The sequence below is a fragment of the Oenanthe melanoleuca genome, chromosome 3 (assembly GCF_029582105.1).
Source record: "Oenanthe melanoleuca isolate GR-GAL-2019-014 chromosome 3, OMel1.0, whole genome shotgun sequence".
In the NCBI taxonomy this organism is placed as follows: Eukaryota; Metazoa; Chordata; class Aves; order Passeriformes; family Muscicapidae; genus Oenanthe; species Oenanthe melanoleuca.
The window spans coordinates 15,331,563-15,344,357 of NC_079336.1; positions in this window are offsets into that span (position 1 = coordinate 15,331,563).

Sequence of the window (12,795 nt, forward strand, 5' to 3'; positions counted from 1 at the left end):
AGGCCCCTTTTTGTCTAATTGGTAGCAAAAGACCCAATTAGGAGGATGTTTCCCAGGATTATATCACTAAATGGCAATATACAGGTACACAGTAAGATGTTACTGAAATCAAATGGGAAGGTGAATAATTTTAACTTCAAAAAGATGACTGAGAAAAAAGATTTTGGAAGGCTGATGAGTCTTTCAGTCACAGAAGTAGTCTGTGTCTTGCACCAATTAAATTTTTGGCTAAGAAATGCTAAACTTTATGAAGCACAGGTATTTTTTTACAAGGAGGAAATTGAATTGCAGAATCTTCAAAAGGCTACAACACACATACACATCCCTTGTCTCAAAAGTGTTTGCAAATTGTCTTTTTTGAGTGTAAAGCAATTTTCTAATTAATTTACGAAGTAATAAATTAGTACTCAACACTCAGCTTTGTGCTTTGAAACTCAGCCACTGAATGTCCTAAACAGTAAATAAGTCCCCTTTGCACATTCTTAGGATGAAAACCTTTAACTCCTTGTAGAGATGTCTTTGTGCTGCCAAATTGAACATCCTATCTGTGATTATGATTAGGTGGAAAATTCATTGTCCAGGTGCTGAGTTCTGCTTGCTAAAAAGTTAAGGAAATCATTAAGCTGCTGCTGCTATTGTAGTCTAATCACTGGTTTCCTACAGTAAATGACAATTCTGTTTTCCTGCAAGTGGCAGCAGCAATGACTTGCTTTCTTCCTTTGTGCTTCCACAAGGTTTTAATTGTTCCCATGTTCTGAAAATAGTGAGAAATCTGCACTACTCAGTTTCAATTGAACAGTTAAGGTTGATACCACATTTTTATAGTGACACAGGTAAAAATCAACAAAGCACACATGTGCTGCACCAGAATTTTATGTCTGGGCTTCGTTTATTGAGACAGAAAATTTGTTTTAAACATGTATTTACTACTCAGAAAAGAGCATGAAAGAGATGAATGTTTTCAATCTGGAAATTCCAAAGTGGAATCAGGCAAGTCCAAAGGACACTAGCAAATCATGTCTCCAGGTTACACATACATGACACTCAACATGGTAAGAGATAAATTTCTTCTAGCTTAAGTTGCAAGTGGATGGTTCTTACACCATTTAAAATGGTGGCTCAGACTCCTTATAACATGTCAAACACAACAATCACAAAAACATGAGAGTTTTGAGCATAATGTTTTATGTTCTCATGGAAAACAGACAATTCCTCCAACACGGTGTGGATGTTTCCCTTTCTCACTGATGCTCAGCCTTGGTTTGAATATTAAACAGGCAGGAGAGGAGGGCTGCAACCAATATACAATTTTATCCCTTGAAGAAAAATTAGTCTGGTAGTATATTGTTGCCATGTGTGACCACATGGGATTATATTTGCACGTTTCCAGTTCTTGTTTATATCTGTCTATGTTTCAGTGGTCTGTGTCCAAAGTATGCTGAACAAGACAGACTGATGCCAACATGTATTTACAATGAAGTCTTAGCATAATGTAGTCTCCTGCCTTTATGCAGCCAATGCTAAGTGTCCTCTAAATTTCTCTCTTTTAAATAATTATATTTTACCTGTCTATATTGTAAAAGACCTGTATACTGATTGTATAATTGTGCAATATATACAATAATTGTATAATAAATGAAAGTTTCTGGAACTTGCTTTGCAGATATAAAAATGTTAGAAGTTAAATAAGAGAAAACTAACAAGGAATTTAACTGAATTAAAGCCAAAATCTGGAAATTTCTCTGACAAGGTGCAGCTAAAGAATATCACTCCAATTTCCAAAATAAGGAAGTTATTTTGTGTGGTAGAGGAGGCAGCACAAACTGGAATCTGCCTGTCTGCTAGCCAGGCCTTCCCTAATAGCTTCTGACTGTGCTACTAATTGCAACCAAACTGCACAGAGGGACAGTTCTCTTGAGCATCTTAAGTTCCTTCATGTTTCAGTGACCAATACCAGAGAAAGCTTTAATCAGATGTATCTCTGTTGGAGTCCACAGAATCAAATCTCAGATCTGTAAGAAAACAGGACATGTTTGTTCAATTACATGGAAACCAAAATATTTTCTGAACTATACAACCAAATTATATAGAAGAAAACAATTTTATATGAATTGAAATTCTGTAGGAAAGTAAAATACATTTTTTTTTATTTTTGGATCTCTTTCATTTGTTTGTGATAATGTGACAGTGTAAGGCTGTTGATAGCATGAAATTTGCTGTCATTGCTTCCTCCTTTTAAAATAATTAGTAATGGAATAATTTTTGCACCTAGATATTGCAACACAGTACTTGCTAGTTTTTGTCACCAAAGAAGCAAGCATCAGAAAACAACAAAAAGTGTCAAACAATAATTTTTGTCCTTTTTATTCCCCCACTACTAAAATATCATCTCAACTCAAATGTGAACTTTTAGTGGAATTTTCCCAGATTTGATGAAAGTTCACTAGGAAGATTGATCAAGATAGAGAATTCATACTGATGGGACTATTAACCTAGGAGTCTATGCAAATAATGTTTTATGCTAAATAGAAATTCAAGCACTTCTTCTTACCTTGACTATCCTCAGGCTGATTCATTAAACACATTGAAAACACTCAGTTCTGCCTCTTCCAGAAAAAAGATGCCCTCACAATTTTTACATTATTTATGAGATAGGATTGTTCATTTTTCTGTCCAGCTCTAATAATGACTCTGGCTTTAGGAAAAATTATTTGCTGTGGAGCTGCCATATGATGCAGCAGATGACTGACAATGTGGTACATAAATGGCCTTGGAAAAAAAAAAAAGTAGCTTAAAGTAGATCACTTTCTTTTTGAGCCCTCTAAAATTCTATAAAGAAATTTTAGCTGAGGCATTGCAAGAGGCCTAAATCCACTCTTCCTATGAGCTCATAGTTCAAGTGACACTTTCTTGTTTTTGTATTAAGCACTTAGAATTTTTGTATGTGAAAACTTGTGTAAAGATTTTCAGTTTTTGAAGAGAGCTTTTCCAAGACTTCTGGGAGATTGCATAAGCAGCATATCTAGCCCTCAGAACAATCTCATAAATGAATAAACTTTGACATACATGTGACATGTCTGTCACATCTTGAAAGTGTTTATGTTTTGAGAATTATTCATAGAAGATTTTTTTTTCTTATGAAATCTTTTCCATCAAAGAAAGTGTGAAACTTTACTATTAGACAAACTTGTGCAGCCCTCACAAAATAAAAATGAAGGTGTTTTGGGAGGTGAAACTTTATTTGTTCAGTATGTCTGTATTGTTCTGTAGTCTGAAAACTGAGTTAAGGGGAAAAATTTGCTGAAACTCCAGCTAGGATAAAAAAAAAAAAAAAAAAAGACCTGTGGGACCCAAGAAGCTTGTATTTACTAAATAAGTGATCCCAAATCACTATTCATCTACTTCCAAATCTTTATAGAAACACTAAGACAGAACACATGTAACAAACAGAAAATTGCCTTTACTTGCAATAGATAATCTGGGACAAAAGTACTCAGGAGAAGTGTAACCCTTGCAAAAATCAAACACCTATTTTGTGAAGATGTGTGTTTTGCAAATGACTCTTGGAGGTTTCAAACCTTGTCTGAAACCCTGCCTTACCATGCTAGACCATGTCAATATCCTTGAGCCCTGGAGCTTATTTCTCACAGTGAATGAACATAATAGTCCACTTGGACTTCCTAATAGTCTATAAGAGAGTTTGCCTTCACAGGGTCACAACTCTATTTATCTAAGATATTTTCCAGAACCTCAATTTAATAGGGATCAGGCACTGGATGAGGTCAGTGTGTACTGAGAGAAAAAGGGGAGTACACCTGGGAAGTGCCTGGTTCCTTACACTCAGTGATTTTATTGTATAAAGCCTTTATATTTTCATTATCCTTTATACTGTGAGATTCCTGGAGTGCTAAACAAAGGTGCTTGTAGATATTAGCATTGTTATAGAATTATACAACTGTTAAAATTGGAAAAGATCCCTAAGATCATCAAGATGTGAAAGATTATCTACTTACTTACAAAGAAAACAATCCAGAAAACAGTTCTATAAATACATTATTCTCTTTATATTGCTTTTATTAATTCAGACTCACAGATTAAAATTCTATTGAACATGAAGACACCTAAATCAATATTTTTAATTCTTCTGTCATGGAACATTCTGGCCATTTCAGATATTTGACTTGCATGGTGCTTTAAAACAAGTACTACATCTCCCTCTTCACAAATGTGACTGCTCCATCCAAGTGACCCCCATAAATATTACTTGCTTCAGGATGTATCCAGGAAATGTCACACTGTACCTTGCTCCAAAATAAAATTATTTTCTAGTTATATAAAGTTTTCTTGAAAAATATAAACATCTAATAATAAGTAGAATATCAAATAGTAAACAAATAAACCATAACTTATTAAACATCTAAGCACAGAATTCATATTCAATCTAGAAGTCTGGCAGAGCTCCTTTGCTCTATTAGTTACAGAGAGAACCAAAGATTTAAACCACTACTGATCAATTAGAGCCAGATTTCAGATAATTTTATGTTTCTTTCCTCATGCCACTATAGCATTACTAGGACTGTGGCATTTCTCTAAACAACTCACCTATAATTTTTATCTGAGCAGAAGTGACAATTTCTGGTATTTCCCAAGGAAAATCCTGTGTAACACAACCACCTAGTCAGGGCAGAGGCTACAAATCCATAGGCAGTGGATCATATGTGCTCAGGGTAGCTCTGCTGGACTCTTAGGGACAGGAAGACATCAGGACAAGAAGCTGCCTCTGCTCTCTTGGCATCTCAGATATTTACAAAGTGCCTGCATAACAAAACTGCTAATTCTGGGTGTGTTGGAATCATTGCACATCACTGTGTAGCTGATTTGCCTGAAGCACATGAAACACAGTTTGTATGCACAGAACAAACACAGGCTTCTCATAAAGCCATGCCCTGTGTTTAGACAAACCCAGACATATCAGATATGATGCTTTGAGTGTGTACACCTATCTCTAGCCAAGAAATTCTGACATAAATATCCAAACCCCTTGTGTATATCAAATAAATGGTAGTCATGGTCACTGTAAATTTGACATCCATTGATGCATAGTATCACATTCTGCTAAAGAAAATAGTCTTTCTATATTTTGCTTTTTTCCTTTTCTTTCCCCTCCTTTTTTTATTTCTGCACCTGGAGCACTTTATCTTATTTGGGTCCTTATGGTTTTACTTTTGTGTGAAATTTCAGTAAGAAATGTTTGTTCAACTCACAAAAAAAAGGCTTGAAATTCTGGGGTGTTATTTGATAATATTAAAAACCAATGAGAGATTTATAATTAAACCAAAGATTTTTGTAAACCAAACAATTAGAATGAAGAAAAGGAAATTATACTCTTTACAAAAGGATATTTAAAGTCAGTTGAAAAAGTCCTCATAACAATTTAAATGGAAGAAAATTCTTCATCTCCCTGCACCAAAGTTATGAGATTAGGAGAACAAACTAATTGCAAGATGAGGGTAAAAGATATAACAGGGATTCAAGTGTCAAGGAGATATTCAAAAGTTTGAGAGTTGAAAATCAATGTAGCACTGAGTTTAAAGTAATTTTTTTATTCTATTTGTCTATGTCAGGAAAATGGTTTATGAAAACACTATTAGATTCTAACACATGTTTTTCAAAAGAATTTTAAAAAACCAAAACCAGACAAACAAACAAATAAATAAACAACCCCCCCACCAACAAAATAATAAAAAAACAAAATGGAGAGGTAGCTAGCATAATACATTTAACTCTGGTATAATTAGGTTTCCACTAGGAAATCAACTAGAGGTTTGAAGCAAAAACCTGTCCAAGAAATTTTTCACAAACCTCTGGCTATCTATTGTGACTGTCAAGGCACAGTTTCCTCCATGGGCTAAAGAACTGAATCCTACTTTACGGAATCCAGACTTTACCCTAAACTTTGATCTGCTTTTAGCTTTCATCTCTGCTAGGAAAAAAATCTTCAAAATGAAAAAGAACACAAACCAAAGTAAGTTTTTGAACCACACCTCACTGTAGATTGGAAATAAGTAGTAGGCATGAAAGAAAGAGCTGTGCTCAGTAGTGCATGAAGACAGTAAAGCTCAGGTCAGAATCTCCCTGGCTGAACAATTGCATCACAAAACTGCCCCCCATTTGCTGTAGCATTTTCCCAAAGCAAACACCTTAAGACTAGAACTGTTTTCATTGTTCTGTGACTTTTGTAGATTTTTCTGATTTCACTCTCATTTAAAGCAGCATCCTTTTCTGAATAACTGACAGTAATATCAACAGCATCTTTGAGCACATTTTAGTGAATTTAGGAGGTATCCAGAGCATGAACAGCTTGCTATTTAACCCAGAAAACTGGTTTATACCTATCTATATATGATATAGAAGTTCAAAACCAATGTGCAGGAATAAAATGGACAGAATTATGGGATACAAACTCCTCTGAGCCTTGGCAGCTGCGTTGGATGCCAACAAAAACACAACCGTATGTTCAGGGTTAGTAAAAGCATGTTTTGGGAATTCGATCAGGGACAAGCCAATATGTGGCATCCCTCTGGACCTAGCTACTTCTGTGAACAGGGGATGGAGTTTGTCAGTAACTTGTAGAAGGAAAGGACTTTTTCACCAGACAGACTACTTCTTCTACTTCCAGGATTCATGACGAGTCAATGGGACCCCAAGGATCCAAAGTACTTTGAAGATTATAGGTCAGGAGGGAGTAGAAAGAGAAGGCTTTAAGCCAAAAGAAAGAAAGAAAGAAAAAAAAAGTACAAAGCTCTAGTTAGTTGTTTTTGTTTTCTGGCTAGAATTATATTGTGGGTTTTTTCTCTATTTGAATTCCTCTGTTTTCATCCAGCCTCTCACAAGATTTTTGGCTTCATTATGATGGGACTAAATGGTTTGGAAAACAGGAGGTACATGAGGGTGTTTCTGCCATTCTCAGGGCAGCTAAAACTTTACACTTTGAGCCACTTATCCATCCTGTGTCAGCTCTAAAAAAGGAGAGAAACAGCATGGATAAACATGCTATCTGATAGACTGGGGTTTCTGGGAAAACATACATTTTGAAATACCTGGCTCAATGACAGTATTTCTAAGAATTCCATATGTATATAAAAGCACACTTCTCAGCCCAACAAAGCATTTCTACAGTGAAGACAGGGAGGCCTGACATTACAAATGGGAACAAAATACTCCAAAATGAGACTATGGGATGGAATTTCTGCTGGAGCCTTTTGTCATTTATTTTGCATGGTCTAAATTAACCAATTAAACATTTCAGATGTAAAATTATTTGGCCTGTAAATTGTGTAGAATAAAATGTTTGAATAGCTGGGTTCTATAAATCAACCTATGTAATATAAGACACTAGTCCTGTTTTTACCTACCCTTTCAAAGGATTAACAAGGAACTGGCAAGAAGAACAGTAATGTTGATACGAGCTTCCAGCTGGGATTGATTACAGGCTACAGCCTAATGCAGTAATGTTTTGTGCTAGCACAACAGTTTAACTGGAGAGTGCTCACAATACATATCCCCCACCTTCTGCCTCATAAGTGCTGATATAAAGAAACCAGCTAATTTTGTTGTGATTCTGACCTTTGGTCTGTTAAATCCCCAAATTAATTATCTAGCATGCACGTGACCTTCTACTGCTTAAATTAGGATATATTTGTAAAACATATCTCATGTTAATAGCTTGTTTCTAGGCAAGTCTTTTTCCCAGCCCCCTTCCTTTTCCAAGCCTGAAGTGGAGCATGAAGTGGACAGTATGGGCATAGAGAGATTGTAGGTGTTATTTCCTTGCAAGTAGTAAAAAAACCCAAAATAATATTGTGGAATTCAAAATCAAGAATTACAGGAAGTAATGAGGCTAGTCTTTCTACAGATTACCCAAAGAAAACAGAGAAAACTAAATAAAAGGTAATATCAGAAACACAATCAATGGTTTGCTCAGTGGTCTGAAATATTTGACAGTGGTTTTCATCATCAGAGAAATTCCTGGGATGGAATCACAAGGCAGGAAGTGTGTTGTAAGATGTGTCAACAGAAATGGCAGTCTAGGACAACTGATTCTGCTCTTTTCTATATTTTCTATATATTTCTGGATGTATTTTTGTATAGGTGTTTTCAAGTAACTGAGGCTGAAATTATTTGTTTTTGAATATTTCTGATTTGGAGGAATTGCATCCTGTCCAACAAATCACAGATTATGCAGAATTACATGAAAGTGCCAAAATAAAATTTGGCATATAAGAAACAAAGTGGTTTTCACTATCATCACTGAATGTGCAGTGGAGATTAAAGGTCACTTTAGGGTCAGTGCTGATCTGGAGTCTTGGGTCACTGTAACTGAGGCTAGACCTAATAGCAGCTACCTTTTCTCCTGCAACTTAAGGGAGATACACAGTGCAGAAAAGGATTGAAATCCATATGGAAAGAAATACAAAAAGTGTAATACTTCATGTTGATATCCTTCTGGATGTAAAATCCATTATTTTGCTCTTATAAATTCTCCAAAGAAAGTGCCCATGGATTCCAGTTCTATCAATCATGTCCACATTTGTTAAATAAGTTTAGAAACACATGTGGAATCAGGGCATTCAGGCAATAAGGAGCAGAGCCCTGGGTTTACCTTTTTTTGAGGGGGCTGGAGCAGAGCTGAGATGTTCAGAGATTTCTGGGATGTGCAGAGCTAGAATTGCAATGCAAAGTGTAACAGAAGCAGGAAACTGGAGTTACACGATGGATTGGACATTTTGGTCTTGGCTGTTTCAGTTCTGTGAAAGGGCTGCCTCAGGTAGCTGAATCCACAGGATGCAGCCCTAACCAAGCAGAACCACAGCAGTGTTACACAGACATCCTAACAAGAAAGTTTTTCCAGTCCATTGACACACTTCAGCATTTACAACAGATAGCCATTAAAACTTTTTCATGCAAACATGCAAGTGTGAATCTTTTGTGGAGGAGACCAAAAGTTAGCTATTAATACCTCAGAAACTTCATACATTATTCAGATGTGATTGTAGGATTTTTCTGCATTTTATCTATCAATAAAGGTGTGTTTACTCGGAAAGTTTTATTTGCCAAGCTATTCATAAAGGCTGACTTGATTTAGAAGAAACAGCTGAGAAGAAAAATGGTAATGGGGATTTCTTTACTACCTTCAAGAAACGTGAGGACCATCATCCTATACAGAGATCCATTTACAGTGACTGCAGTGACACAGTGCCCTAAATTGAATTTCCTAAGGTGAATTGCAGACAAAAAGCATTTTAAACATGCTAGCTCCAAAATATGTGTATAGGGGAATCCTCTTATCACAACTTGACCAAGCTCTGATATTGAACATTTATCAGCATACGTGGTCATACCCTTTGCAAGGATGATTGTGCACAAATGGAAAAAACTGGTGCTCTCTTTGATAATGGTAAAAGAAAATGAAATGGATAAATGTAGCCTTTATAACTAATAGAATAAGGAAACTATTCATATAATTAGGTGCAGTTCCTCAGCTGAGATGTTTTAAAACTGGAAGAAATCACTTGAAACCTATTCTGACTTTCTACATGAAACACATTTTAGGAACTTTTGAATTAATTCTTGATTCAAGGCTGACAGCTGATACTGCACTGGAGACTATATTTTAAGTGGAAAACACAAGACAAAACCTCAGAGGAAGGGGACCATGACCTCTGACACATTTTTTTAGCTGAATGTGGTTGTTGTTGACATGAAGGACATGACCAGATAGAAGCAGCTTCTTCTCACTCCTCATGTCCTAACACAACCTAATGCACCAGGGCAGAATATTGGTTAGGGCTTCAACTCACTTCCAGAATGCTAGAATACCAAACATACTCTAGCTTGCTTTTCCAAGGAAATTAGGGGTTTATAATGGTATTTTCTCTTAGCTTGTCTTTCTTTCTCTGAAAAAGCTGTTTCTTTCTTCACTTTCTGTAAATGAAGGAGCCTGTTATTCAGTTTCAACCAGAATTGACACATATCCAGCCCAACAGATGAGGAGAGGATTTAGGAGAAGGGGAAAGAAGAAATTTCTCTGGGATTCCCAAAAGAAGCCTGTAACAAATCAGGCTTCACTAGTTGCTCTTCCCACAGAACAGCTTTTTTTTTATAGCTTTTCCCTGAAGTGATCTGTGGCCTCCCCTATCCTTGAATCATATCTACACACTTGTCTGACAATAAGTCCTTTCTGTTTACTACAGCATCAGAGCCAAGATAGTTAAGGACAAGAATATTGGATTCTATTCTTCCGTATGAGTCACTAGTAAAAATGCCAGCTATGTGACTGTACAATCTTTATTATAAAAGATAATATAAGAGAAGGAAAACAACCACATTTTCACATTCCAGGCTATGTATGCACTTCTGGAAGCTGGAAAGTTTCTCTCCAGGGCCATAAACTGAACACATTTGGGCATATGGGATACAAATGGAATAAAATCCTCAGTGTCTTTTCCTTCACTGACACTTGAAAATGCATGAAGTAGAACATTTAGCTATGCATATTAATGGCTGGACTGAACAGTCCTTTGGTGCTGTATAATAGTGGAATAATAGTCTACCTTAATAGCAACACAGAATGAGGAATATTGAAATAAGGGGGCTAGATGCCAGGTTGATATCAAGAGACTGCACAGTACTAGTGCCACATGGCTTGGTCGACCACTGCAGACATTGAGTTTTGCTGGCAGGAGCAAAGCAAGACTGGGCAGTAAGATGGGGCATTCCAAAGCTGAATGAATCATTTCTTACAACTAGAAAGCTGTTAGAGAATAACTTAGCATCCATAGCTCATTAAGAGCATCTTCAAAGTGAATATTAATTGCATCTTGGAAAATACCAGGTTTCCAACAGTTGGAATGACAAAGTAGGCTAATTCGGTGGGGAGACTTATCTTGCCCATCAGCAACCAGCCTTCCGCTTCTGTTCCCTTGGACATCTCCTGCTTTACTTTCTTGTTGTTGCCAAGAAAACACTTCCATATTGCTGTACATACTGTACTGGACACTGCATGGCCATGTGCTGTTTACAGAATAAGAAAACCAGCCAATATCAAAGTAATTTTCCATACCTCTTTATTTTTGTTTTTTTTAATTTAAAAGTTAGTTGTTTGTTGAGTTGTTCAGTTTGGTTAGGCAGTATAGGAATTAGAGCTCTGCTGTGTCAAATTGGGGTCTATGCCACATTTCTTAAACAAGAGTTCAGACTAAATTATAAGACCAGATCCTTCTGGCCTTAAAAATATGTCATTCTATTTTAATAATATTTATTAACATCTGCTACATTATACTATAATATTCTGATCATGGGAAATTGCTTCTATTTCATTCGTATACAATTATCCAGTGTGGAAATGGAGAACAAAGAGACTTGTAGGAAAAAAAAATGCTATGGAATGATATTTACTATTTTGAGAAAAATTGCCTCAAAGGAGTATATCATGAGTTAACCACAGTTCTTGTGGTTTGCAGCTTAGATGGGATCATGTCTAGGCTGGCAATAAAATGTAGGGCAGAGACTGTTGAAAAGAAATTTTGTCTCCCAGAATAGAGACTTACAAATTTCTTCAATGTTTTTGATACATTTTATGATCAATAAAATATAGGGTCATGTAAGCATTTGGCTTCACATTCCTTTCACAGCCTCTCCTGCTCTCTTCTTTATGACAAGCTGTTAGGACACCCTTTGTCTAACCCTTTTTCATGCAAACCACTACAGCCACAAAGACAAAAAACACAGGTTCATTACAAGTTTATAGCAAATGTAGATTTGTCTTTTATTGGTATTTTTATTTCACAGATCCACAGGAAAAAAAATAGAGTGAAGAGGAATGAAAGGGAAAAGTGAACTTTCCCTAACTCCTAATTGAAGACAACAGAGCTACTGCTTTCACTCAGCTCCTATTTCTATTGTACAGTCTGGATGCATCCTTGGTGGTAAAACTGCTCTGCTCTGCTCCATTCCTGACTTGTCCCATGGGAGGAAGTGTAACTGCAAAGGGTCCACTGGGATACTGAAGTATTTCTAGAGATTTATGGCCACTAACAAGGTAAAAACAATTAAACCAACTAAAAAAACCATGATCCGGTCTTGCCAAGGCCCCCTGAAGTTCCAGAATCCCTTGTTAAGAAAGAGGTGTTATCAAGGTACTAGCTGATGGAGTAACAAGTTTGAATTGGCTAATTTGCAAGGCATGGTGTGAAACACATTCACCCCAGCACCTAACCCTTTTAGTTAACAGGAGGCATATATTCCACCTAGAATAGGATGGAATGTACCTTTTCTCATGCTAGCACTGACATTTTCCTTCCAGCTTATTTGAGACAACATTCTCAAAGGTTTTTCTTCTTTCAGCCTTCAGGGCAACTACATAAGTACTTTTAAGAAAAAATGGTATTAAAAAGTCCAAGCCTTAAATAGTTGTGGTTTGTTTGGTTTTATTAAACAATCTGACTAAGGTAATATACAACTATTCCAACGTCTTAAATTGCTATGAAAATATTATAATTTTCAAGTGGAACTTTTCAAAGAAATTTCCAAAGAAATATATGTGTTTCATATGTATTACCATTTCTCTAATTTTCCTTTATAAGATTGGTCAAAATTTTTTATAATTTCTCATTGATTACACCTTAGCTCAACAGCATCAGCATACCTGAAAATCCACAAATTCTAGGGAATGCAGGCAAGAGCTCTTTGATGCAGCCTGCCTTTAGACAACTTGTCTCTGCTACCAAGGCACTT